Source organism: Pongo abelii, chromosome 1, assembly GCF_028885655.2.
Source record: "Pongo abelii isolate AG06213 chromosome 1, NHGRI_mPonAbe1-v2.0_pri, whole genome shotgun sequence".
NCBI lineage: Eukaryota > Metazoa > Chordata > Mammalia > Primates > Hominidae > Pongo > Pongo abelii.
Window position 1 is genome coordinate 145,719,735 of NC_071985.2, and position 27,736 is coordinate 145,747,470.

At 43.4% G+C, this 27,736-nt stretch overlaps 1 long non-coding RNA gene across 1 annotated transcript in view; it reads right to left on the bottom strand.

The window, feature by feature from the left end:
• Positions 1–22,253, bottom strand: part of LINC02801 (long intergenic non-protein coding RNA 2801) — a 39,540-nt gene extending 17,287 nt beyond the window's left edge. Inside the window, exons 1-2 of the long non-coding RNA XR_008526929.1 lie at positions 22,119–22,253; positions 13,637–13,802 (exon numbers count right to left, since the gene is read on the bottom strand). This is a non-coding gene — a long non-coding RNA (long intergenic non-protein coding RNA 2801). The remainder of the gene's footprint in view (positions 1–13,636; positions 13,803–22,118) is intronic.
• Positions 22,254–27,736: the final 5,483 nt, after the last annotated feature.

Genomic DNA, 27,736 nt, shown 5'->3' on the forward strand with positions numbered 1-27,736 from the left:
GGAGGGGCCTCAGGAGAGGGAGAAAAGGGTTGCAAATGTCAGGAGCCAGACATGGTCTGACAAATGTGAGCAGGAGCTATGCCTACAATCTTTGCTGGTTAGTAGCCACCGCCTGTATCATTAGTCAGTTCTACTGATGAACCAAGCATGCACTCATTCACATAGTACCAAGCACTGAGGAGCTGCTGGCACCACAGAGAGGAGGAAAACAGTCTCTTCCCCTATAATAAAGTTACACACAAGCTCCTCTAATACCCCAGGGTAGGGCCTGAAACTTCCAGAAAGTGTTCACAAAAGAAAAGTTGTTTGGGCTGACTCCTCAGTAGAAGTCCACATCAGACAAAGGAGTGGAGAGCACTCCAGGGAAAGGGAACAAGGGCAGAAGTCTGGAGTGCAGAAGAGCATGGCACATGCAGGAAATGGCCAGAATGTCTGTGTGACTGGGACCTAAGTTAACTCCATAGGGTTATGGGGAGGAAGGGCTGTATGATATGTGAGAAATGACATGCTATCCATTATATGAGCAGATATTGTAGGAAATCAGGCCAGAAGGATTAGAAGAGGAGAGAACTAAAAAAGCGTCCACATGGATAGGACCAGCAGATATTCACTCATTCAACAAAGGTTTCTCAAGCTCCTGCTCTATGCCAAGGACTGTTTTCGATGTCTGGAATACATCAGTGAGCAAATCAAAGATAGCTGCCCTTAAGGAGCCTACATGCTAATGCAGAGAGGCAAGCAGCAATAAACATAATAAAAAAGCAAACTATATAATAAGGCAGATGATAAACTAAAAAACAGTAGAGGAGGTAAGGGGGTCAGGAGTTGGGGGAGGGGGTGTTGCAGTTCTAACTAGGGTGGCCAAGACAGGCCGCAATGAGAAGTGAGATTTGAACAAAGACTCAAAGGAGGTAAGGGAGTCAGCCAAGCAGATACCTTGGAGAAGAGCATCTTAGACAGAAAAAAAAAAAAGTCCTAGGGTTGGAGGACCAACAAGGAGGCCAGAGAGCCTGAAGGGAAGGGAGCAAGGAGAGAGAATCAGGAGGTGAGGTCAGAGAGAGTTGATGGGGCAGCTGGATTGCGAAGGGCCGTATAGGCCACTGTGAGGACTTTGGCTTTTACTCTGAGGGCAAGGGAGCTGAGGTGACAGGAATGCTGCAGTAGAGAGTAAGACATTGCAAATGTCAGAAGGGAGAGGTGCTTGTGATGGTTAATACTGAGTGTCAATGTGATTGCATTGAGTGATACAAAGTATGGATCCTGGGTGTGTCTGTGAGGGTGTTGCCAAAAGAGATTTAACATTTGAGTCAGGGGGCTGGGGAAGGCAGATCCACCCTTAATCTGGTGGGCACAATCTAATAAGCTGCCAGCAAATATAAAGCAGGCAGAAACATGTGAAAAGGAGAGACGGGCCTAGCCTCCCAGCCTACGTCTTTCTCCTGTGCTGGATGCTTCCTGCCCTAGAACATCGGACTCCAAGTTCTTCAGTTTTGGGACTCGAATTGGCTCCCCTTGCTCCTCAGCTTGCAGAAAACCTATTGTGGGACATTGTGATCGTGTAAGTTAATACTTAATAAATTCCCATATACATATATATGTATATATATGTGTGTGTATATATGTGTGTGTGTGTGTATATATATATACACACATATATGCTATTAGTTCTGTCCCTCTAGAGAACCCTGACTAATACAGTGCTGTAGCAATATCCTTGAGTAGAAGAGGGAGGCATGGCATACTGCACAGGCAGACGGACTGGCTTTAGAAGGGATCACAGACAGATCATCTGTAAAAACAGGCTGCAAGGTGGAGTCTGTGGGTACAGATGGCAGTAGGTAGGGGGAAGTAGGGCAGGAGTCTGTGGACTTTCTCTTCTGCTTGCTTCAGTTTTCTTAGTGAAGTACGAAGCAGGGTCATTAGCTGAGAGTGGGTATGGGGAGAGGAAATTAGTTAACTGGGAGAATGAAAGGACCAGGAACTAACAGAATGATTGCCTGGCAGCATTAAGGACCCACTTAGGGTTCGTGGTCATGAATTTAAAGTGAGACCAGTCCGTGTGGCTGTGTTTTTCTCTAGTCATATTCAGCTGCACGGATGAGGGAGGAAGTGAGTTGGATCTAACCAAGATGGTGGTTTCACTAAATACGTTTGAGGAAATGAGAGAGGGGCAACGGGGGTCAATAAGATATAGCAGGATGTGATTATGAGGATTGAGCCTGAGATTTAAGCTCAGTAAGAAGAATGGGGACACCAAAGTGGTGAGGGACAGGGAAAAAGTGGAAATACCAATCGAGTGTGGTCCTCGTGGCCAAGGGCATCATTCAGTGCGGGTACTAAAGAGAATGAGCTGGAGGCCAGACGCAGTGGCTCTCGCTTGTAATCCCCACACTTTGGGAGGCCGAGGCAGGTGGATCATGAGGTCAGGAGATCGAGACCATCCTGGCCAACATGGTGATACCTTGTCTCTACTAAACTACAAAAAAATTAGCCGGGCATGGTGGCACATGCCCGTAGTCCCAGCTACTCAGGAGGCTGAAGCAGGGGAAGCACTCGAACCTGGGAGGCGGAGGTTGCAGTGAGCCAAGATCAGGCCATTGCACTCCAGCCTGGCAACAGAGCAAGATTCCATCTCAAAACAAAAAAAAAGAATGAGCTGGAAAGATAGGAGCTGGGGGCCAAGAGTGGGGCAGTAATTTGAGAGTATAGAAGAGCTGCCAGGGTTGGTAATGGAAGGGCACAGGAGTAAGTGGCTGGGGTGGGGTCAGACAGGTGAGAAACCCATCTGGGCGAGCCATGCTAGAGGTAAAGATTCACAGGTCCCGGGTGTTTGAAACGTTGTTGTGCTTGTGAGTTGCAGAGAGAGAGTACAGAGGGAGGAGAGAGAAGGGTGGAGCTCAGAGTCCTGGGAGGACAATGTTGGACGAGGGGAGGCCCAGCAGGGAGGAGGTGAATAGGCAAAAATGCACACCACTGTCTGGTAGTCAACGGAGAAACAGTCTGAAAAAGGAAATGCATGGTGGGCAGAGTCAGAGTCCTCAGAAAGGTCAAATCAGGTAAGGACCAAACATTGTCTATCAGATTTGGCAATTAACACTTCATTAGTGGATTCAGGAGCAACTGGTGAAGTGAGGCGTGAAGGAGAGGTGAAGAAATGGAGCCAGCAAGTGTGGACCTCATTCTCTCTGAAGCAGCTCAGAAGCAAGTCCAGACAGTAGTGAAACTACATCTGATAGTTAATCCCCTGTGGCTATAAGCTGAGCCTACTGACAGAACCTTTCCTGGAAATAAAAAAATGAAAAGAGAAAATACAAAAATGACTTCATTGCTTTAAATCATGCAGATCTGTATGCACACATCTGTAAAACACTGTTGTCAAGACAACTGACAAACCCTGGAAAACCAATCCCTCACTTCATTCATCCATCACCTTGTTCTGTGCCTGTGGTGCCTGCCTTTTTCTCTGTTGCCATAGATAACCTTAATTTAGATGAGAACCTGCTCATTTAAGACACAGTGAAACCATGATCATTTTTGGGTTGGATTATTGCCCATTTGAGAAAGTGGTTACTGAAGAGGACCTGTGATCGTGCATGAAATGCAGGGATGACAATGACTCTACCTATCAGATAGTCAAGTCGCAGTGCTAACTGGGACACAGAGGACCTGAAGATCTCAGCCATTCATTAAAGCAAACATCCTATAAAGCCCTACGAGTCGCTTATTAGAGAAAATGGGAGTGAAAGTATGAACCAGCTACTTCACAGGATTGTTGGAGAATATATTGTGAAGAGCTACAAAGTATCCTAAGGGAAATCAAGGCCTTATACATGATATTTTAGTTATTCTAGCTGTTATGAAACCTTCCTGGGTATTGGCTGGGTTTCAACTATAAATAAAGAAAACATCATATTTCACTTAAGTTACTGACAAGGCATACAGTAATAGGGGGACTTCAAGATATCCAGTGGAATTACCCTCTGAGTTTATGTTATAATAAACACAATCATTAATGTTAGGCCTAAGTCTTGGATAGACAAGGACCCCCTAAAAACTGAGGTAGTTAAAAACTAACACAGGAATAGAAAGCCAAACACTGCATGCTCTCACGCATAAGTGGGAGCTGAATAATGAGAACACATGGACACAGGGAGGGGAACAACACACACCAGGGCCTATCGGGGTCAGGGGAGGGAGAGCATCAGGGTAAATAGCTAATGCATGCTGGGCTTAACACCTAGGTGATGGTTTGATAGACGCAGCAAACCACCATGGCGCACGTTTACCTATGTAACAAACCTGCATGTCCTGCACATATATCCTGAAACTTTAAATTAAATTAAAAAAAAAAAAGAAAGAAAGAAACTACCTCAGTATCCCAGGTCAGCTCTGCAATGTCTTCAAATGTGTTCTAGCAGCAATTCCTTTTTTTGGTGGTGGGGGGGGAACAAAGGCATTATCTGACAATTCTGGGGGCCAGAAGTTCAAGATGCCTCTTTTAATCAAGAAAGCTTTGCCTGTCCCTGCCCCCAATTAAGAAAATATCTCCCTGACCACTGATTCCTTTTTACCCTTTTTTTTTTCCAAGCAACACAGAATCTTGGGTTCCTGGGGACTGGTGAACTCCTCTGGAGACATCTGAAGCCATAGCCTGGCTGCTGTGCCAGGTTAAACCTTGGGAAACCTTCCCCTCAGCCAGGCTTGGGCCCTGGGCATCCTGTGGCAAGGCTGTACCTCAGCCCCAAAGTCTACCCTCTTCCCATCTCTTTCTCCTCTCCCTCTACCATCACTGTCATCTGCCCTATCCTGGAGCACCTCTAACTTTCACTGGTCCCCTCATTGCTCAGGATTCATATTGTTAAAAAGAGTGACCATCATGATGAGTGTCCTTCAAGAACACTGTTAACTCACATGTATATAGTGCATCATAATTAATAAAAAGCACTCCCATAAATTGTTTCATTTGAACCTCAGAGCAAACCCATGAGAGGGACAGGATTAGTGGTAATACCTCCATGCTACAGTTGGGGGGACTGAGGCTTAGTGAGGCCAAAGTCACACATTATTTTGTATTAGTTTCCCCTGGCTGTTGTAACAAAGTACCACCAACTTGGTGGCTTAAAACAACACAAACTTATTCTTGTATAGTGACGGGTGACCTTTTCCCTGTGTCATCGTCACATGACCTTCAACCTCTTCTGTAGTCAAATCTCTGCCGCACTCGTGATTTCATTTAGAACCTACCTGATCACTCAAGATAATCTCCCCCATCTCAAGATCCCTGACTGAAACACATCTGCAAAGCCTCTTTTACCATATAAGCTTCCAGAGATTAGAAGTTAATGTGTCTGGGGACCATTATTCAGGTTACCACACGCGTCAAATTTGTAGCAAGAGTTCTACATTCCCTGTTGAAGCATTTCCACTCATTTTCTTTCTCTTTGGAATTTGCAGTCATCACAAAGTTGTTACTTTTTCAGTTAAGTTCCTGGTCAAGGGCTGAGCAAGTGGCCCCTCCGAGCATGCTTCTGCAGTCAGATCACCAAATCATGTGGACAAAGTGAGCCTCACGGTGACTGGCATCACCCTGAAGTGGCCCCATAGGCTGCACAGTGCTTTCACGGTTCTACGTCTTAGCCTTCAGTCCCCTCTGCCCAGGCACATCTTTCTCTTTTGTCTTTTCTCCCATTGAGTCTCGTGCCCTTTTCTACCCCCAATCCTCCTCAACTGGACCCTATGGGCTGCTTCTCCATTTCACCAGGGCGGACACATTTAGTATCCTCTGCAGTCGTCACTGACATTCTGTTTACTCCCTGGAAGGCCTAGTTATTAATGGCATTTTCACCCTTTCATTGCAGATTGCAAAGACCTTCCCCAGGCCCCAAGATGGCCCCTCAGAGAAGACACTCTGCTTCACAACAACAAAATAAAGCAAGACCCAACACTTCTTTGGGAAGCTAATTTAAAATCCCCTTGTTCCTCTTTAGCCCCTATCAGTTTTTCTTTCATATAACCACTGAGATTAAAATATAAAGTATATTTTGCTGAGAATCCAACTGTCTCAGGTGGGGGCAGGACCATGCCCGCTGGCTGAAAGGGGCTTCTCCAGGAGCTCTGTGAGACGGCTGGCAGAGGTGGCCTCAGACTGCTGAGCTATTCCCACAAGGGTCCTCCAGCAGGCAACCTACTCAGCACCCTCCATATCCTTCCAGGGCCACCCATCACCTAGTACTGGGCCCATCCATGGGGAGGGGACATTGTCTCTATTGGATAGATAAGAAGATAGTAGAAACGGTCCAATATCACACCCCTGTAAGTGCCAGAACCAGGGCCAGGAGCTAAATCCATTTAACTCCAGTGACGACAGTGAGTAAAATCTGGAGGCAAATTCCATGAATATGTGTCTTCTCCAAGCACCATTGCGGAGATCTACTTTTGGGATTTGTTGCATTCCCAAACAGAGACATGAGTTAACCAGAATAGGTGAGCAAGAAATAAAACTAGACATGAAGAAGATATTCACAGTCTGCCTCCTCTTATCTCAAGTGTTCATTTTATACAATTACACTTGTTACCTGATAAATTTAGGTTACACACATTTTAAAAATCCTCCTCTTCCCCTTCATCGTGAACCTGCACCTCCCAACCCTTCAAAAATTTGTCTTAGATTGAAAATATGGATTTCTTTTTTTTTTTTTTTCATTTGTTTTACACTCAGGTCTTGGGCCACAACAAGTTAGATTGGAACCCAGTCATAGAAAGCTTCCCAGCTGTGTGGACACATTGCTTCCATCTTTTTTTTCCTTTTCACCTTTAGACATGTGCTTCAGAAAGCACATCTGGGTCTTTGTGCTCACCTGGGTTCATATTTGTGGACCATTTCCACAGCTTTGTCAATTCTCTGTGAACACCAGAGTTTTATGCATAACAGCAATGGGTCATTAGTCCAATTAAGTCTGCAGCCATTTCAATGGCTTCTGTAGGAGGAGATGGAACACAATATGTAATTTCAGCTTTTCTTGTGATGGTTTTCAAACCTTCCATGAACTAAATCATTATATCAGTTTTTTAATTTTTTTTTTACATGTCCCATTAAACTACAGAACTGGAACATACTTGTGAATGGTTTCTTTCTGCTTTAACTCAAGGAGTTCCTGACATAACAAAAACTGGTAATTAACTGGCTCAGAGACTTTTACAATAGCCTCTTTAAATAAGTTCCAGCATGCAGCCTCGCCATCCCACTCCACACTGCTGATAGCACCGCAACGCACCCTCTATTAAACCAGCTATCACTCCAGCCATCGGCTCCCTCACTCTCCGCCACGCTGTTGTTCTGCCTGGAAATGCCCACCTCTCTCCAGTTTCCCTCCTTAGTGAAGTCATCCCTTGATGTGGGACTCCTCCCTCTCTGTTCTCAGCCAGGCCCTTTCTTCGCTCCCTGAGAATTCAACCTCAATAGCATCAGCGTCACAGGGCCAGGGCTTCTGAGGTTCATTTTAAATGTAGATGATGCAAGGATTCAGTCCAGAAGAACGTCCAGAGGAATGTCACCCTGGCTCTCAGCCACACGCTGTGAACCCTGATCTGCTACTCCACTTCTGCTTTCTACTACCAGCCTCAGCAAGGAAAGCCCCAGTTTCTTTCTGGAAATAATCCAGTCAGTTCAACAGATTACCACAAAAGCCCCTTCCTGATCTTCCTGCTCCCAAACTTGCCACCCCACCCACAGCTCCTTTTCCACAAAGCAGCCCTAGTGCTCTTTGAAAATGCAGCATTTTTCCCTAAGGTTTTCATTGCCCTTGGAATAAACCTAATTCCTTACCAGGGCCAGGGTCATCTCTGAACACTCTCCTCATGCTCACTGTGTTCCTACCTCCCTTCTGCTTCTCAAAGCCAAGCTGGCATCGCTCTGGGGCCTTTGCATTAGCTGCGCCCTGGGCCTGCAGTGCCAATTTGCATATGTCTGGTTCCCTCTTGCCTCAGGTCTCCACTCAGCAGTCATCTCCTCTGGGAGCCCTTCCTTCAACACCACCACCACCACACACACACACACACACAGACACACACACACCACAAACCATTGTATCCCTGTATTCTATTATTTACTTTTATTTTTAATAACAATCTGACTCTACAATTATTGCTACAATCCTTTGCCTGTCTGTACCTGTGTTTCACCCATAGAATGTAAGCCCCTTGAGAGCAGAGACCATTTGTCTTGCTTGTGTCACATCTACATCTGCATTTGGCACACAATAGATGCTCAGGAAATATTTCTCGAATGAAGGGTTTTGTAACAGGAGCCGTACGAAGCCCAGAAACTCCACCAATGACCGAGACCCCACCCTGTGGGCTCCACAGCCTGGAGGGGTAAGCAGATAAGAAAATATTATCTGAACTCAAGTACACTTTAGAAGTGCAACAGGGATGCGCTGTGGTGGTGAGCTGTACAGGGCCTTGAGGGAGCAGAGCTCTGCCCTTATGTTAAACCACCAAGGTATGTGTAGATCAAGGATAGGTGATCTTTGGCAGAAGTTTGGTACTGAAACAAAGTGATTATGCCCTGAAGTTAAACACCAAACACCAAACTGAAATGAAGGCAGTTCCTGGTTAAATACACCAACCCTGTTACTAACTCACCCTGCTGTGCAAATTTATTAAAGCAGTCTCCAAATAAACAAGTCCTAAAACTAATCAGGAAGTGGAAAAACATAAAAATAATCCCCAGCCCACAACACACAATCATGAAAACAAGAAATAAAGAAAAATGTTCTATATAAAACCCGCGGGGCCGAACTCTGTCCTCAATTAGTGGTGCCGGCTGCCAGCTGAAGTCAATGGAGGTTTTCAGTCCAATAATAGAGGCAAGATTTGGGGCCCACGACACATTGCATTTACTTTCAGGTAATAAATCAGGAATGTCAAGTGGATATGCGTGGGCTTCGATGACGTGAAACTTAAACCTAACAGCACTATCCTCCATGTTGAGATCCACTGGAGCTCAGGGCAGCCAAGGAGGTTCTACAGTGTGTGTGAAGAGACACCTTGCGTGGGTTGTGCTAGGCATCACTAGGAGGAGGGAACTCATCCGGCCAGGCCTATGCCCTGCCCAGGACCGGCTGCATAATTTGTGGGCCCCAGTGCAAAATGAAAATAACTCCTTGTTCAAAAATAATTAAGAAGTTCAAGATGTTAACAACAGAACATTAAACCAAGTCCAAGGCTCTTCTGAGCACAGAGTCCTATACAGTTGTACAGGTTGTACACCTATGGAGCCAGCCCTGAGTAGGAAAAATTCTGAAACACAAGCTTGGGCTCAGATTTAGAGCTCTCCATCAGTGTCACAGCTGACAATTTTTAAGCACTTCCTATGTACCAGGAACTGTTCTAAGTGCTTTACCCATATTAACTCACTGATGCCTCACAGCAAGCCCATGCAAAAAGAAGTCCAAGTAGCCCCATTACATATTGAACAAATTGAGCTGCCCAAGGTCATACAGCTTGTAAGTGGCTGAGCCAAGATTCAAACCCACATGATCTAGCTGTTAGCCACCTTCTACTGCTTGTTAGCTGTAGTCATGTTAACTATGTTAGTCACTCGATACGTCATTCTGTTTCTCTCATTCTAACAAGCCTCTTACTCATATCTCATGAGATTCATTTCCATCACAACAAAGGACTGTCTGAATTAAATTATCCACTTTGTGGCTTGCTACTTGTGTGACTTTGAATCAGTTCTTTGGCCACTCTAAGTTCAAATTTCCTCATCTGAATAAAAGAGATTAAAATAGTACTGATCTCATGATTGAGTTTGTTGAAGGGAAGTGCCAGGTGCATAGGCAGTACTCAATAAAATGTTAGCTTCTGCTATTGCTATTATTGTTTGCAAACCTTAAATAGATCTTAAGCTGACTGTAATAAAATAATAGTTACCATGTATTGAAACTTATCATATACCAGGAAATTTACATAGATCATATCATATATTACTACAAACCTAATGAAGGACACCAAAATAACTAAATAGGGAAAGAATAGTCTTTTTAACAAATGATGCCAGGACAATGACATATCCATATATGTACAAAATAATAAAGGTAGGCCCCTTCCTCACACCATATACAAAAATTCAAAATGGATTATAGACCTAAATGTAAGAGCCAAACTATAAAACTCTTAGAGAAAAACATAGGACTGAATCTTTATAATCTTGGGCTAGGCAATGGTTTCTTATACAGGGCACAAAAAGTACAAGCTACAAAAGAAAAAAATAGAAAAATTGAACTTCACCAAAATTTTAAAATTTTGGGCAACAGAGGACACCATTAAGAAAGTGAAGAGAACCCACAAAACAGGAAATATTTGCAAATCATATATTTGATAAGGAAATTGTATCCAGAATATAAATAATTCTTATAACTCAACAATAAAAAGACAACCCAATTAAAAATTAGCAAAGAATTTTAATAGACATTTCTCCAAAGAAAATATACAAATGGCCAATAAGCATGCAAAAGATCTTCAATATCATTAGTTGTTAGAGAAATGCAAATAAAAATCATAATGTGATACCACTTCACACCAAGATGGCTAAAATCAAAACGACAGAATATAACAAATTTTGTCAAGGATGTGAAGAAATGGAAACTCTTATTTATCGTTGGTAGGACTATAAATGGCACAACTGCTTTGGAAAATAATTAGATAGGTCCTCAAAAAGTTAAACATAGAATTACCTTAAGTTCCAGCAATTCCACTTTTAGGCATATACCCAAGAGATATGAAGATAGATAATTCAATACAAAAGCTTGTATACAAATGTTAATGGCAGCCTTATCCATAATTGCCAAAGAAAACCCAAATGTCCATACACTGATGAATAAACAAAATATGGTATATTCATACAATGAAATATTACTCAGCAATAAAAAGGAATGAAGTACTGATACATGCAAAAGATTGGATGAATCTTAAAAACATTACATTTAAGTAAAACAAGCCAGTCACAAAAAACCACATACTGTATGGTTTCTTTTACATGAAATGTCTAGCATAGACAAATCCAGAGAAACTGAAATAAGTGGTTGCTGGGAGGGATAGGGGAAAGGAGGAATGGATAGTGACTGTTAATGGATATGGGTTTCTTATGGGGGTGATGAAAATATTCTGGAATTAGAGAGTGGCAATTGTTGCATGACTCTGTAAATATACTAAAAAATCACTGACTGAAATCACTTTAAAAGGGTGAAATGTTATGGTATGTAAATTATATCTCGAAGAAGCTGTTATGAACAACAAAATCCCAAAATCCTAATAAGGTAGGTCTCATTTTCCCTGTTCGATAGACAACGAACTGAGATTCAAAGTGGATAAGGAACTTTCTTAGGGTCAAAGAGCAAGGCAATAGGAGCTACTATTGAAACCTACATGCATCTCATTTCCACATCTACGCCCTTCATTAAACTGCTTCCAAAGCTCTGATAACGACAACAACAAAAAATCCTTCTCAAAACGAGAAGGAGGTTCCAGCCACATTTGGTTTAGATCTGAGGTCACTTAATTCAAGCCTCATTTTCTCAAGTCCTTTACCACCAGCTTGATCCTAGGCCCCGGGCTGATGGGTGTGTGGTGAGACACATGGGAAGCCTATGAAAGGTCATAAACCTATGTCAGTCTGGCCACTGACCCAGACTGTGGCCTACTAGCTCTGATGGAGAAGTCTATCCCAACAATCAATAGTAATGGCAGTGGCTCAATTCAATTGCTCACAAATCCCCATCCATCATTAGGACAGCAGAATGGCAATGCTGGCCTTGCTAGGACCTAGTCTTTCACATTCACAGGCTTCATGCAAGCAGATGGCCCTTTCACCCTTAATGATTCCCTATGTCGGAGCACTGACACGTCTCCTAAAGCAATACTCAATATTTACTCCTATTGTTATACATTGTATTTACTATGGCCTGTGTATCATAATTATCCACTGACCTGTCTTCTTCTACTCCCTCTTCAGTGAGATTCTTAAAGAAAGGACTGTGTTTCATTCATTTAAAAATTTTCCACACCATAGAAACTTCCCATCACGTATTAACAAAAGTTCTAGTACCATTTCCTATGTGCATACTGTATACTTGCTGAGTGTCAGGCTCTAGCCTAAAGTGTTATGACAGTGATCATATTTGATTCTCCCAACAACTCTATGAGGTAGAGACTATCACAACCCCGATTTTACAGCTAGTAAATGGCAGCCCAATAAATCTCCTTAAATTTCTCTGAACTGTATTCTTGGTCAGTATAAACGCTGTTCTTTCTGGGTCACTCCATAAAGACATGGGATATGTTTTCATTGATTCAGATCTTGCGGTATATGTACACCCTTAGCAAACATAGATGCTGGGCAGGGTGGTACCGACTGGGACATGACAGGCAAACAGCCCTCTCTTGGATCTGATCATAAACACCACACCAGGGGTCAGCTGCCTAAATTCCAATCTTTCCATTCAGAAGGCAAGTTTATACAATTGCATACTTGAGAATTACCTCCATTAGAACTTGTTACTACACTAACGCAAAGTGAGAAATGGTATTGTGTTTTTAAAGTCCAAGTAATTTTGTTGAATGCCTTTATTCCCATTTTAGAGAGATTGGAATGTTTTCCCACCATGTGGGGCTATTTTACTGACTAAGGGCTGTGGCACCCACAGTCTGACGGTTTGTAACAATTTTCTGGGGTTTAGGAAATCACCGTCAGTGACTAAGGCAAGCCATTAAAAAAAGGGACTATTCCTCTATTCACAGTTGGCTGGTTGAAGAATTTGAGGTGTTTTACTCACATCCCAAGCATTCATAATGTCAGTGTTTAAAACCAGCTATTCCAGTTCAAAACCCTCAGCCAGGACTTGAAAGGGGATCTCAAGTTCTCTCTTTGTGATGTCAGCCATTGCAGGATTCTCACACCTTTATCAACTCTCCACAGCACTCTTAAAGGCCCTTTTTAATGGGCCTTCTGCTTCAACTTCACACTCAGGGACAGAATTTAAGACATGGGTTCTCACTAGTGTGTACCTGTGAACACGGAATAAGGCATGAAATATCCCTGTGGCCACCTTCTGCTGTCTTGGCCTAACACTCCATCTTAGCTCATCGTCTGTGCCACGTGCAACGAGGTCACCCACACTTTGCTGTTGTTGCCTATTCTCCCTTTACCTTACCACTGGAAAGTGGGGTTTTCTTGTTGTGGTGATGGTTTTTTTGGCGGGGGGATCAGTTTTTGTGTCAGTTTTGGCTTGGGACATGTATTTGTTTTGCTTTCTTTCATATGGTAGAGGGAGGGCTATGAAATGGAGCTTCTGCTTTCTTTACTGATTCTCCCTTTTCTTGGACCCTGTCTCTCTTCCACTGCCTGGTGCTCCATCTTTCCTAACCAGCATCCTCATACTACCAGCTGGTTCTCTTACGCCTACACACACTGCCCAGGTAGACATGTGGGGAGAAGAGCAAGAGAATATTTGAGCCAGTCAAGATCAGAGCAGGCTGGTAGTTAGTTTGGAGAAGTTGTAGCTGTTGAGGGTAACACAGATGCCAGCCAGAGGCTCCCCAGCTCTTTGTGGGTATGAAGAAAATTGACCAGAACCTACCTCCCACCCATTCTGTGGCCTTTGGAAACCCAAAGCTCTCCTCCAGATTGCTGCCACTTCCAAGGGGCCTCTTCTCAAGGTTTTTAGCTCCAGTTTCTGAACCAGCTACCTTTGTCCCACACATATCAATCCCAGTGTGGAATCTGGTACTTTCTTCCTTTTCTGCAATCAAATGGAAAAATCCCTCACCCAACTCTTGCTCAGTTTAAAAACTTTACTGAACCACCCCAGGCAGGTTTCTGCTCTCTCCCTCCACTTCCTCTCTTCACTTCTAGATTCCATTCATCCACTTATCATGCCCAGCAGCTGCCTTTGCCCCAGGGGCCTGGGAGCCAGTCCAGGCTCCTCTCCCCAAGCACCGATCAGTCATCTCTTGGAACCAAAGACTCTTTTCCCTTAAAAAAACTCTGTTGTCAATTATTATAAAATTTTCTCTACCTTGTTACCCTGGAAAACTTTGGGACTGTTCAGAACATGGGAAGAAGGAGTGTTCTGCTGAGACATCACTGGGAGCAAATGAAGTTACGTAAGAGGGAGGGAGGGCAAGCAGGGACTGAACAGGTAGATTAAGACATGGGCTGCACAGATGGCCAAATAACGAAGGGAAAAGGAGGAGAGAGAGTTCAAGGAGACGAAAAATCAGCCTTTGGGGTTCTGGAAAACCCCTCTGAAAAATACATGAAGGCAAGGGCAGCAAGAAAATCTTTCACCAGAGCTAAGCCAGCAGAACTATTTCTCAGCACTGTGGAAACTCACAAGCACTCACTACCAGTGTAGCTGGGAATCTAGGCCTCCTAGGATGCTGGCATCTAATCTGACACTCTTCACAGGCAGGCCCTGCTGCAGAAATGAGGTGAAGCTCAGCCTCCAAACTTTGAGATCCTTGAGTCTTGCAAGAAGCATTGATGGTTTTTAGTTTCTCTCAACATCATCCCCTCCCTGCAACCTCATGAGCTGATCTCAGCAACATTGTGCTCACTCAGTGCAGGTAGGGAGTGTTGGGTTCTAGTTCTGATTGAACTAGCTAGCTGTGTGGCCACAGGCAATTTTTTGACTTTCAGTTTGAGACTCTGTTTCTTTACCTATCAAATGTAGACAATAACACTGGCCTCTTAGGGCTGTTATGAGGACTACAGACAATCTATAACAGGTACAGGGTCTGACACATAGCAGGGGCTCAGTAAAGGGCAGCTGGTTCTGCATACAAATGGATATGAATCATTCATGTTTAATTATTATTGCAAACAATAACAAATGTAATATGTCCCATTAATTTTTTTTGTTATTATTATACTTTAAGTTTTAGGGTACATGTGCACAATGTGCAGGTTAGTTACATATGTATAGATGTGCCATGCTGGTGTGCTGCACCCATTAACTTGTCATTTAGCGTTAGGTATATCTCCTAATGCTATCCCTCCCCCTCCCCCCACCCCACAACAGTCCCCAGAGTGTGATGTTCCCCTTCCTGTGTCCATGTGTTCTCGTTGTTCAATTCCCACCTATGAGTGAGAATATGCGGGGTTTGGTTTTTTGTTCTTGCGATAGTTTGCTGAGAATGATGATTTCCGATTTCATCCATGTCCCTACAAAGGACATGAACTCATCATTTTTTATGGCTGCATAGTATTCCATGGTGTATATGTGCCACATTTTCTTAATCCAGTCTATCATTGTTGGACATTTGGGTTGGTTCCAAGTCTTTGCTATTGTGAATAGTGCCGCAATAAACATACGTGTGCATGTGTCTTTATAGCAGCATGATTTATAATCCTTTGGGTATATACCCAGTAATGGAATGGCTGGATCAAATGGCATTTCTAGTTCTAGATCCCTGAGGAATCGCCACACTGACTTCCACAAGGGTTGAACTAGTTTACAGTCCCACCAACAGTGTAAAAGTGTTCCTATTTCTCCACATCCTCTCCAGCACCTGTTGTTTCCTGACTTTTTAATGATTGCCATTCTAACTGGTGTGAGATGGTATCTCATTGTGGTTTTGATTTGCATTTCTCTGATGGCCAGTGATGGTGAGCATTTTTTCATGTGTTTTTTGGCTGCATAAATGTCTTCTTTTGAGAAATGTCTGTTCATGTCCTTCGCCCACTTTTCGATGGGGTTGTTTGTTTTTTTCTTGTAAATTTGTTTGAGTTCATTGTATATTCTGGATATTAGCCCTTTGTCAGATGAGTAGGTTGCAAAAATTTTCTCCATTAATTTTCCTGTAAGCTTTATTTCACTGTGATCAGTGATGTGTTGATAAATATATACTAACAATTATAGTGAAATCACAACTAGATCCCTGATTTGTATGATTTGCTGATTCCCGTGATGTCAATACTACCGCCCTGGCCGCTTTCTAACTACCAGCGTGATGGCCCTGGGCACAGAGTTGGGAAGAGAATGGTGCGATCAAGAGTCATGTGACAGGCCCAGGACGCCTCTGACGGTAGTCTCAAATCTGCTCAGATGTATTCAGATGTCACATATTGGTGCTTACGAATTAAGTCATGCACTTACAACTAAAAAAAAATAAAGGAAATATTGTACAGCATTCTCACTAAATCAAGAATAGCCTCCTCACAGGAAACAGAGATTGCTCCTTTAGTTCCCCATGCCCCTAATTCCACATTCTTCCACTCCTTGGTCACCATTTGAGTGTTCATAATTTTTAAATTAACAAACCCCTGAGGGGTGTGTGTGTGTGTGTGTGTGTGTGTGTACGCGTGTGCACACGGGAACTGAGCTTCTCCCACCTCTTCTCTGACTATCCACATAAGTACGGATTATATTTGAAAATCAGCCTTGACTAAACTCTTATAATAGCTTGTAATATCAATTTAATGATAGATAAAATAAAGGAAAATTACATTCTCCTTCATTTAAACACTAAGCCCTTTTAATTGTTTTATTAAAAAACCTCATTTCCCCCTGTAATTGTCAATATATTTCCATCACCCCAGGAAATAAAAAGGCTCCTTTCAGGGGCAATTTTAACACCTGTAAATCCCCCAGATGGTAGAATGAGTCTGTAAGAGCTAGAGAGGAAAAGCGCTTGTTTTATAGTCTGGCAGTTTCTCAGTTTGCTCTTTATTTTTTTAAATCCTTTCATTGCATTTTTGATTAGTGTTGGATAAATAATGTTTGGATTAAAAAATCCTACTGTATGATTGTACTCAGCATTCTTGCTACCAGTTTCCCAGATTCCACATTGAATAATATATCTCGGTCTCCACGTAGCACTTTAGATGGTCACATACAGAACTGGAGGGACCCAGAAGATCATCACTCCAACTTTTACTTTGCAAATAAGAAAATCAAGGTCCAGAATGATACCATGGTTTGCCCATGTGAGGGCCTGGCCTTTTACAATTCTCCAGGCGGCCACAGCCACCCTTGCCCTCCATGCTTCCACCTCACCCCACCACACACTCACAGTGGGATGTACAGTCATGAAATTCAGCAGAAACTAAAACATCAGCTATGCCCCAGCCAAAAACAAAAAAAAATCATGTATTTATTCAATAAATACTTACTGGGATGGGCGTGGTGGCTCACGCCTGTAATCCCAGCACTTTGGGAGGCTGAGGCAGGTGGAATGCTTGAGGTCAAGAGTTCGAGATCAGCCTGGCCAACATGGCAAAACCTTGTCTCTAGTAGAAATACAAAAATTAGCCGGGCATGGTGGTGTGTGCCTGTAGTCCCAGCTACTTGGGAGGCTGAGGTGGGAGAATTGCTTGAACCTGGGAGGTCGAGGCTGCAATGAACTGAGATTGCACCACGGCACTCCATCCTGGGTGACAGAGTGAGACTCTGTCTCAAAAAAATATATATGTATATATATATATATATATGTATGTATGTATGTATTGGACACTTATTATATCCTGGTTACTGCCATTTTGCTGCTACACTTTTTAAACTTATGATAGATACTCACTTCCTTAAGCTCTTGCATCATTAGTGTAACACACAGCTCTGTCACATGGAAATAAACCTTGTTAAAGAAAGCATTTAGATATTTGCCTGTTATGTTCACCAGAAACTTGACAAAACCTCGATATTGTGCTCTGTGTTGTTTGTTTGTTTAACTCTAGACTTTATACAGACAACAAAGGATTTATTGAAGTGATCAAACCCTTAGTGTGGAAGAACACTCTATGGTTTACTAAACCGTCCATTTAAACATAACTATGTGCCGTAAGTGAGGTTCTTCTCCAAATCCCAAGTCATGCCACCAATGGAAAGAGGGTGTTTTTTTAAATAGACAGTTCTAGAAACATACCCAGCTCCAGCAGTTGCTGGGTGAACTTCAGCAAGTTACTCCATTCCTCTGGGACTCAGTTTCGTCATCTGAAAAAATAGGAATAATACTACTTAGCTCAAAGGTTTGTCAGGTGCTAAAACCTGATCACATCTATAAAGCTTCTAGCACAGCACCCCGCAGGACGATCGCCTTGCACACATGAGCTCCCTTTCCTGTGTCTCCCCTACTCAGGAGATGGAAGGGGAGTTGACAGGAAAAAGAAAAATTAGGCAGATGCACAGGAGAAGGGGATGGATGCAAAAGGAAAGGTGTGCTGGGGGAGAAAGGGAGAGAGAATGGAAAAAGAATGGCTTAGACATGGGGCCCAAAGAACAGGAAAGGAAGAGGCTGCTGCTGAAGAGCAAGTGGGACTCTGCCTAAGAGCCCTTCTTATGCAATGTTAATCCCAGTTTCGGAGAAGGCAGCCTTGGCGCAGAATGAGAAGGTAAAAAGGCCTTCTTCTCAGTCAGAAAAGAACTATCATCCCCCACAGTTTTCCGCACTGGAAAAACAAATGCTAATCCACTCACAGAAATATTTCTACTAAAATGCTCCGCATTCTGAGGGAGTCATTTCCATATGGGCTTCCTCATAGTTGGCAACCTTATTTGCAAAGCCTGCTGTCCTTCAGTGGTCATCCAAATTTGGTGAAACTCCAGTCCTGAACTCAGAAAATAATTCTCTAATCCAACTGTTTTCTAGCAATTGAATCTTTAGGCTCTGAGCCTGGTATTTTTACCTATGCCATTTTAAAAATCTGATTAATTCATATAGACCATACTATGGGGCATAAAGAACTTTCATGAGTGTTGTCATGGATCATGTAAAAATATTGGTTCCACACCAAGCCAGTTCTACTGACTAGAAAGCAAGATAGGAAATCATACATGAAATGAACCCAATTCCTTACTAAGGGGCATGTTAATCAGGGGGCAATGGTGATGCAGGCCAAAGTCAGTTTATTTCCTAATACAGGATAAAATGTCTATTTTTGGTTTTATTTTTGTGTTTTAAATGATGTAGAGGATTTGAATGGAATTAAATATGAGTGGTAAGAAATGTTCCAGTCTCCGTCCTGTGTAACAAACTACCTTAGAACTTACTGACTTAAAACAATGACCATTTTATTGTGTTTCATGAATTGTCAGGTCAGGAATCAAACAGGGCTCAGCTGGGTGATTCATCTGCTCCTCATGAAGTCAGCTGAGGTTACTGAGTGGTACTTAGTTGGCTTAAGGGTAGGTAGTTTCAAGATGACTTTACTCACATGTCTGGTACCTTAAGGATAGCTAGAAGGCTGGGCTCCATTGTGGTTGCTGACCAGAACACCTACACCTGGCCTCTCCTGCATGGTGGTCTCAGGGCAGCTGGACTAGTTACATGACATTGACTTCTCCTAGAAAAAGTGTCTCGAGAGAATCTATGAGGAGCTTTATGGCTTTCTCTGATCTAATCTTGGAGGTCATGTGGTGTCACTTCCACTTCATCCTATTGAGTCTAAGCAAGTCATAAGGTCAACCCAGATTCAAAGGAGGGATATTAGGTTCCTCTCAAATAGCAAAGTGCAAAGTCACACTTTAGAAGATGTGTAGGATGGGGATATTACTGCAAAATAAAATCTGTAACTGGGGACTTAGGACAAAAATCTCTGATTGCCTTCCCATGGCATGGTATCTAAAATATCCAATATCAGCTTTAAGGCCAAAAGTGGCTTTGTCATCATTGACAGATTCTTTGCCCTGATCTGAAGTTGTTCGTTCACACAGTGCAATCCTATAATACCTACTTCCTGCCATCCCACTCAAAGACTTAGTGGATGTGGCTCTGGCAGGGCCAGCAAGGTAGTGACTTGGGGCATCAATCTATAAAGGGTGCTAAATTAACACTTAGACCTAAAATAAAATTACCGGAAGTAAAATAATATGGAGCAAATTGAACACATCAGAAGTCCTCTAAGGCAGCATGCAGTGTATCATTGGAACAAATGGCTTGATAGACTCTCAGAGGTAGGAAGTGAGACTCAAAAGGAGGCATGTTTAAGTAACAGCAGAGGGTCACTGAAGTACATTCTCAGGAGAGTGGATCCAGGCAACTCAGAACTTTTGCCTTCCTGGATAGATTATGCAAGTCTGGGACCAGAGATGAATTGTTCGTAAGAGTAGAAAGCAGGCAGAGCGCTACCACCATCCCATCATCTCTGCACATCCCTCAAGTCAACCTCAACTTCTCTAAAGAAATGTTAAACAAATAATTAAAGAGTGGCATTTCACTGTCTGGCCCTGGACTCTAGACCCATTATTCTAGGCATCAAATCTCCCACCCAAGTAACCTTGGTTCAAGGTTGAGTGATGGACACAATGCTGAAGCAATGGGCTTGAGACTCAGGCTTCGATCTCTGACATTTACACTGCACTCTGGAAGCTTTTGTCTCAATTATGTTTAATTTTTTGATTTGTAAAACAGGAACAATGATAATACTTACCTCCACAGCATTGTTGTATGAAGAGTTTACATAATGCCTGATAGCAACCAGTGAATGCTGGAAATCACATTATTGTTGTGTTATTGGTTTTGGTGCCATGGTGGGGGTAGTGTCTTTATCCTTCTTCCTAAACACTTGCTTGGCCACAGTACAATTTCAAAATGACATAAGTTTGGCCGGTGTCACCTTCCCCATTACAGACTTCTCCTTGTTTATGCAGAGTTTGGTGAATGGCTCTCAAATTAAATAAAATACAAAAGATAATCTACCATCTTGGAACACACAGTACCTGATATTGCAGAGCAAGGAGCCTGCATTCTCCTGGAGCTATTCTTTTTACCTTGGCAGCAGAGTAATTTTCAAATAAATATAAGTTCCAACAGGGACAGTGCCAAGACCCAGTTGTGACAAAGCAACCAGCCAAATGAATGGAGTTATTAGGGATGATCTCCTAAGAAGAGAACTAAATGTTGATTGAATGTGAAAACTATATAATGCTCGACCTTCACTTCAACAGCATGGTACTTTTTAGGATTTGGGGCCAGCCACCTAATTTCCAAATGTCTGGATGTATTCAGAAATCAAACCATCCTGATTTCTCTGAGAAAGATGAGCTAGACCGACAGACTCCCCTAACGATGATTCAGAGGAGATGCCTCCACTTCCCTACCTCTCTTGCTTCTTCTCCCTTTTGCAGATGTAAACATGCCACAAAACAGGGCAAGACATTTGCAAACCAGTTTTGCAGCTGCTTCATTACTCTACTAATATCAATATTAATTTTTGCAGGCTTCCTTTCTCAGCACATCAGGCTAGAGGTGCAACTTGTACGCATCCTGGTGTTTGGCAAGGGGATTTGTGAGCCTGCTCTAAAGGGCACCTCCTCTGCCACTTCCCCTGTGGCACCGTGCAAAAATCTGGTTCAAGCCCAAGACAGCAGGGACAGAGCAGGGGAGGCAAAGTCAAGTCTCACAGGCCAGATCACAAAAGCTGAAAAACAAGTACCTGGGTATTATGTGCCTGCCTCTCTGGTGTTTTCGCCGCCAATTTCCCACTTGGCCACATGTGCACGTTTAATTAATGTTCTGCTCATCACCTCCTGCAAGTCATTAATAATGATGCTCTGTAGACGCCGGCCCGTCTCAGAGCCTGCCAGAAGCACGCCGCTGGCCACCAGCTCCCAGTCACTCCACAGCCGCCCACCGGCTGCTCACGTGGCCTTCCAGCCGAATTTCAATACAGGAGACAGCTCAGAACCAGCCCCGTTGAATTCATCTTTCAAGTGAGATTTCTGGATGCATCCATTTCATTTCCTTCACCCACTAATGTTGTGGATTTTTTTTAATTCTATTAAAAAATGCAATTAAATTTGTCTCATGGAATTTGCTCTTTAAAAATCCAGACAGCTGCTTGCTCATGGTGGCATTATGCTCTTGATTCTTACACATTTTTTTCCTCATCTCCATTCCATTACTTTACTGAGGATTAAAGACAGGCTTACCAGATGGCAAATGCCAGGATCTCTTCCCACCCCCACCTCCCGTTCAGAAGACTAGTATCATATCGGCCATAATACACAGCCCAGGTTCCTCTATGCAGCTTTTGGAAGACACGAGCAATTGTTTCATTTAAATTCATTAGCCAATGCCTAAAACACAATTAAAGGGCAGGAGGTTAGGAAGGGGAAAACCTGAATACTGCTGGAATGCCACGTCCGGGTCTCTCTCTGTGTGCCTCAGTTTCTTCATCTCTTCAGTCTCACTCGCTTCCTCCATCATTTCTCAGCCATAAAGCATTCATTAGGCTGTGAAGCAAATGAGGTAATGTCTGTGGTGAGATGGTTTGTGCGTTTCCAAAGAAAGACACCATATAAAAAGCATTCTGATTGCTAACAGTCAGGGATGCTGAGGATTGGGCCTGGCTGGCTTTATAAACTATTTAACTGCCTGCTTCTTGCAAAAACTATTTTTATCAGTTAATTACACATTTTTCTTATTAAATAACAATGTGAAAGCATTTCTTGCTCATTTTCCTGTCATGATTAATTTAATCTGCCTCCCTTTATTGAAAGTCCAGTTTTCTTCCCCTCGTCTTATCCACCCTGATAGGCCAGTAAAAGCCCCACAACTCTTCAGCCCCTTTGATTAACATTAACCCATTCTACTTCCTTCTTTTTCTTATCCAGAGTCCCTGAAAGAGTTTCTTTTTCTCCCCAAACTGTGTGCCTGGTGCCTAAGGAAGCACTGGACGTTAAAGAATGGACCTTGCCCTCACAGATGGCTTCCTTTCTCCTTTCCTTTCCTGTGCCCTCTCTCAACAGGCAAATTCCCAGAGACGGAAAAGATTGAAACTCAGCCTCCAGTCATGTCCTGCAAGGGAAGGAGGCCAGAGAGTCAGCAAAGGGAGCACTGGTCATGTTCGATTTCAAAACAGACACACATGTGATATGAACGGGATTGGACAGGAGTGAGAGGGAATGTGCCAACGCCACCGGCACTCATTGCCCTGTGGCACTCTTTTCTAAATTATTTGTTATTATTAACTAAAATTACTAATTATAATAAGCAATAATACCATTATTCCATGCTTCAGCCCTTGACATGGAAAGGGGACACAAGGCAGGCCCTCGTACTATTGCTCAATGCACAGAAAGAGACTGAGCTTCAAGAAGATAAATCACAATTTTTGAAGCAAAATAGCCAACCATGACAATGACGGAAATGGTAGCAGAAGTAACTGCATGTTTTTTTCATCTGTTGCTCGTTGGGGGTAGAATACTGTACACGTGATGGGATGGCCCTTCTGAGGTTGGGCTGCAGAAAGGCTGTGGCTTCTCTTCTGGATGCCTTCTCTCACCTGCTGGTTCACACCAAGGAAAGCAGCTGCCACGGGGTAAGTTGTCCCATGATGAGGCCCAGGTGGCAAGAACCTAAGGAACAGCCAATGAAACACCGAGGCCCTTTGTCCTAGAGCCCATGAGGAACAGAATCCCACCAATAACCGCACAAGTGGGCATGGAAGCAGATCCTTCCCCCAGCTGAGGATACAGAAAAGGACGCAGCCTCAGCCCCAAATTGATTGCCACCACATAACCAATTTTGAGACAGAAGCACTCAGCTAATCCACATCTCTATTTCCACATCCCACAGAGACTGTGAGATAGTAAATGCCTGTTTTTCTTAAGCTGCTAAATTTGTTACTCAGTAGTAGATAACTATTACACCATCCCTCCCACAGTCAAGATAATCCAGAAAGATCTGCCTCATGGCATACTACAGTCATGAGGAAAAGTACACCGCTGCCCTGCCTCACGCCCACGAACTCATTCATCAACCAAAACCCTCTTTCTTTTTGGATGTGGTCTTACAACCCTTCCCAACACAACTCTCCAAGCAGGCACCCCCAATCAGTTGTTCGGAGATGGGAGAAAACTCTTGCTGTCCCTAGAACAATGCAAAGAGAAGAAAACTCCAAGTTAGAAGACCTGATTTCTACTTACAAGCCAACAGGCTTTGGGTAGGTCATTTACACTCTCTGAACTTCATTTTCCTCATTGATAAAGTAGAGATAATCTATTTGGATGCTCTGAGGTATAAGGAACAGAATACTCAAGATTAAAAAATCTAAAGAGAATTTTGTCTTTTCCTAGTCTGCCACCTTCTATGTGTTGGCATCTCCCCTTATGGCCACAGGATGGTTGTAGCAGCTCCAAGCCTCATGCCTTCCCAAAATAATGCCCCTGGGCACAAAAAGGAAGCATTCTTGTCTCCTGGTCTATGGGTATGAAAAAATTTCCCCAAAAGGTCCCCCAGCAGAATTCCCCAGGTGTCATCTTGGCCAGAACCAGCTTACACGCCTACCCCTAAAATCATCACTGGCTGAGTGGATCAAGATTACCCTGATTTTCTGAGACCACCCACATTTCACCCCTGAGGCTGGGAGAGGCCTGGCCTCCCCTGGAGCCGATGGCCATCCAGAGAAGAGCTGGCAAAATTTGAAGTTCTGTGCCTGTGAAATGAAGAGGGGCAAGTTGCCATTGAGTAAGTGTGTTAGTTTGCACAGGCTAGGCCATGCTGGAGTATAACATACATGATGATTTAACCCAATAGAAACTCATCTCTTGCCCACACTACATGCCTAGCACAAGTCAGTGAAGGGCTCTTTCTTTTTGCACAGAGTGACTCAGGATCAGACTCACAGAGGCTCCATCCTATCAGCACAAGGCCTCAGGTTTACTCCAGCAGCAGAGGGAGAAGCTGGAGAGGTCACTTTCCCTTATATTTCTTTGGACAGAACCAGTGAGTGGCCCTACCCAACTGAAAGTGTAGTCTCCCATGTACTGGAAAGAGGAAAATGAAGCAGGAATTGTTCTGACCCTATTAGGCAAACAACAATGTCTGCAATAAAGTCTTATCTCCTCAGAAGGTTTTTGTGACATTCAAATAAGATAATGTATTAATTCATTTTTCAAACAATCATTAAGCACATAAGATCTACCAAGCTCTGGACTGGATACAAGGATATAGATACAAGGATCAATAAGCCACAGTTGCCACCCTCCTGGCAGATATAACCACTCAGAAGACACCAAACTTATCAGAATATCATTCAAAGTTTGTTCGCCCTTTTCTTCCCCTTCCAGGCCCTGAGTGCTCACCTCACAAATTTTATCTCCCTATTGTTGGCTTAAAAGCTTTTGCAATGGTTTCAAGAAGGGTCATTGACAGAAAAGACAGAGGATTAATCGAGAGTGGCACAGCATCCAGGGACTGTAGTAGAAGATGGTGAGATACTTACAGATGTCATCTTTTCCTTAATCTCTCTTGTCTCACAGAGTGTTAAAACAAATGAGTTTTTACATGGTTTCTTTCCAAAACCCTTTTTGTGTGGTGCATGAGAGAGAAGAGATTCCTGCCTGTGTCAGTTCTAACAGTCCACTCCCCTCCCTCCCCAAGCCTGTCTCCTTTGGCCAGCATTATCAGCAACTCGGTGTTTGATGGCTTCACCCCTCTCACGAGTGTGAGCTTCCTAAAGAAGAGGTCATGATGCTGTTAGGACTGACTAACCTGCACTTACAGATAGACCCTGAAATTGCAGTGGCTTAATATAAAGTGCTCACCAGGATCACCTGGTCAGTTCAGGGCTGAAGGGAGGGTTTTCTCCATATCATCTTCAGACACCCAGGCTGATGGTGGTTTTCCATTTTCAACCATGGTTTCTAAGGTTGCCCTAGGCATTGAGAGCCCCACCAACCAGAGAGAAAAGATCACGGGCAGTGCGTGTGGGAGGTTTTCAGTGGGCTGGGCCTGAAAATAGTACCCAGCACTTCTGCCCACAAACCACTGGAGAGAACTCAGTCATGTGACCACACCTAACTGCTAGTGGGGCTGGGATATATCATTTCATCGTGTGCCCAGGAAGAAAGAACAGATTTTGGTGGACAGCTAGCAGTCTCCACCACACTCACCCACACAACTTCCTATTTTTCAACTTGGCAAACGCTGAGACCAGGGAGTATTTCTACACAGCAATGTAATCTTTGGCCTGCCAAGAGGCCACATTTTTTATGTAAGAAATTTCACAAATATCTTGGTGCAATTAATGGGCAAGGACCTGACTCACCACCCATTTTTCCTGTGGTATCACTACACCTAGATTCTTGGTTAAGTCCTCCAATACTAGACATAAAACCTTAAGGATGTGAAGTGATCCAGACATTTCCAACCTAAGGAGAAATCAAAGGACACTTCCCATGTAAAATTCATCTTTTTCCGAAGAGTAACCAAAAAGATAAAGGCTTATGTGACAATAAATTCAGCAACCATGAGACTTGAGGAAGGGGGCTTCCTAGACACCTTCCATTCATTCACCCCCTGAACACATGTTTACTGAACATCCAGTGTGTGCCAGGCACTGTATTAGGCACAAGAGATACACTGATGAACCAGAATGACATATCTTGTGGACCTCAGAGACTAGATCGAAGGAAGAAAGTATGTGAGAATATAAAGGAAACACATATCATGATAATTATAAGAGAAAAATCAGGCCAAGGCAGAGCATAACAGCAGGAATGGGGAAGGGTGATGTGTAAATGAAGACCCTAAGGATAAGGTATTAGCTACGCAAAGGGCGTGAGGGAGGATGTGGGCACTGCAAGTAGAGGACACAGCGTGTGCAGGGGCTGGGAAAGGGAGAGTGCGGCATGACCGAGGAACAGAGGGTTGCCAGTGTGGCTGAAGATGAGGAAGGAAGCATGAGTGGGAGATGAAACTGGAGAAGTCAGCCAGAACCAGATCATGAAGAGTTTTATAGGTCATGATAGGAGGCATTTGAATTTGAATCTGAATGAAACAAGAAGTCATCAGGGACTTTAAGATGTGAAGGGACATGATTCCAACTGTATTAGTTAGCTAGGGCGGCCATAACAAAGTACCACAGGCTGAGTGACTTAAACAGCAGAAATTTACTGTCTCATCATTCTGGAGGCTAGAAGTCCAAGAGCCAGGTGTTGGCAGTGTCATTTCCTCCTGTAGGCTCTGAGGGAAGATCAGTTGCAGGTCCCTCTCCTAGCTTTCAGTGGTTGGCTGGCAATCTTTGGCACTACTTGTAGACGGTGCTAAACTGTGCCTTCACAACATCTTTTCTCTGTACAAGGCTCTTTCTCTCCAAGCGGCATTCTTTTCATAAGGACAACAGTCATATTGGGTAGGAGCCCACTCTAATTCCACATGACTTCATCTTAACTAACTATATCTGCAATGACCCTATTTCCAAATATGGTCACATTCTAAGGTACTGGGGTTACAACTTCATATAATTTTGGGGTGGGGACACAAGTCAACCCATAAAATCCACATTTTAAGATTAGTCTCTGCTAAGTATGAATGGGAAGAAGGGGTGATTGGAGTGGAGGTGCAGAGGCAAGATCTGGGAGACTAGGGTCACTGCTGCCAAGGTGAGAGTTGATGTGGGGTGGGCTAGGTGTCCCAGGAGATATTTTGTTGCTAAAACCAGCATGACTGCTGATAGACTGTATTTCACTGGTGAGGGAAAGGGGTGAAGCAAAAATGACACTTCAGTTTCTGGCTTGAGCAAGGAGGAAGATGTTGATGCAATTGAGGAGATGAAAAGGAATTGGGGGATAGAGACATGTTTTGGGGTAGACTCCCACGGTTTTATTTGGGTAATGTTAAGTTTGAGATATGTAGGAACCATCCAAGTAGATATACCAAGTAGACAGTTGCATATAAGGATCTGGAGCTCCACGGAGAGGTGTGCTCTAGAGATTTAAATGTGGAGTCATGA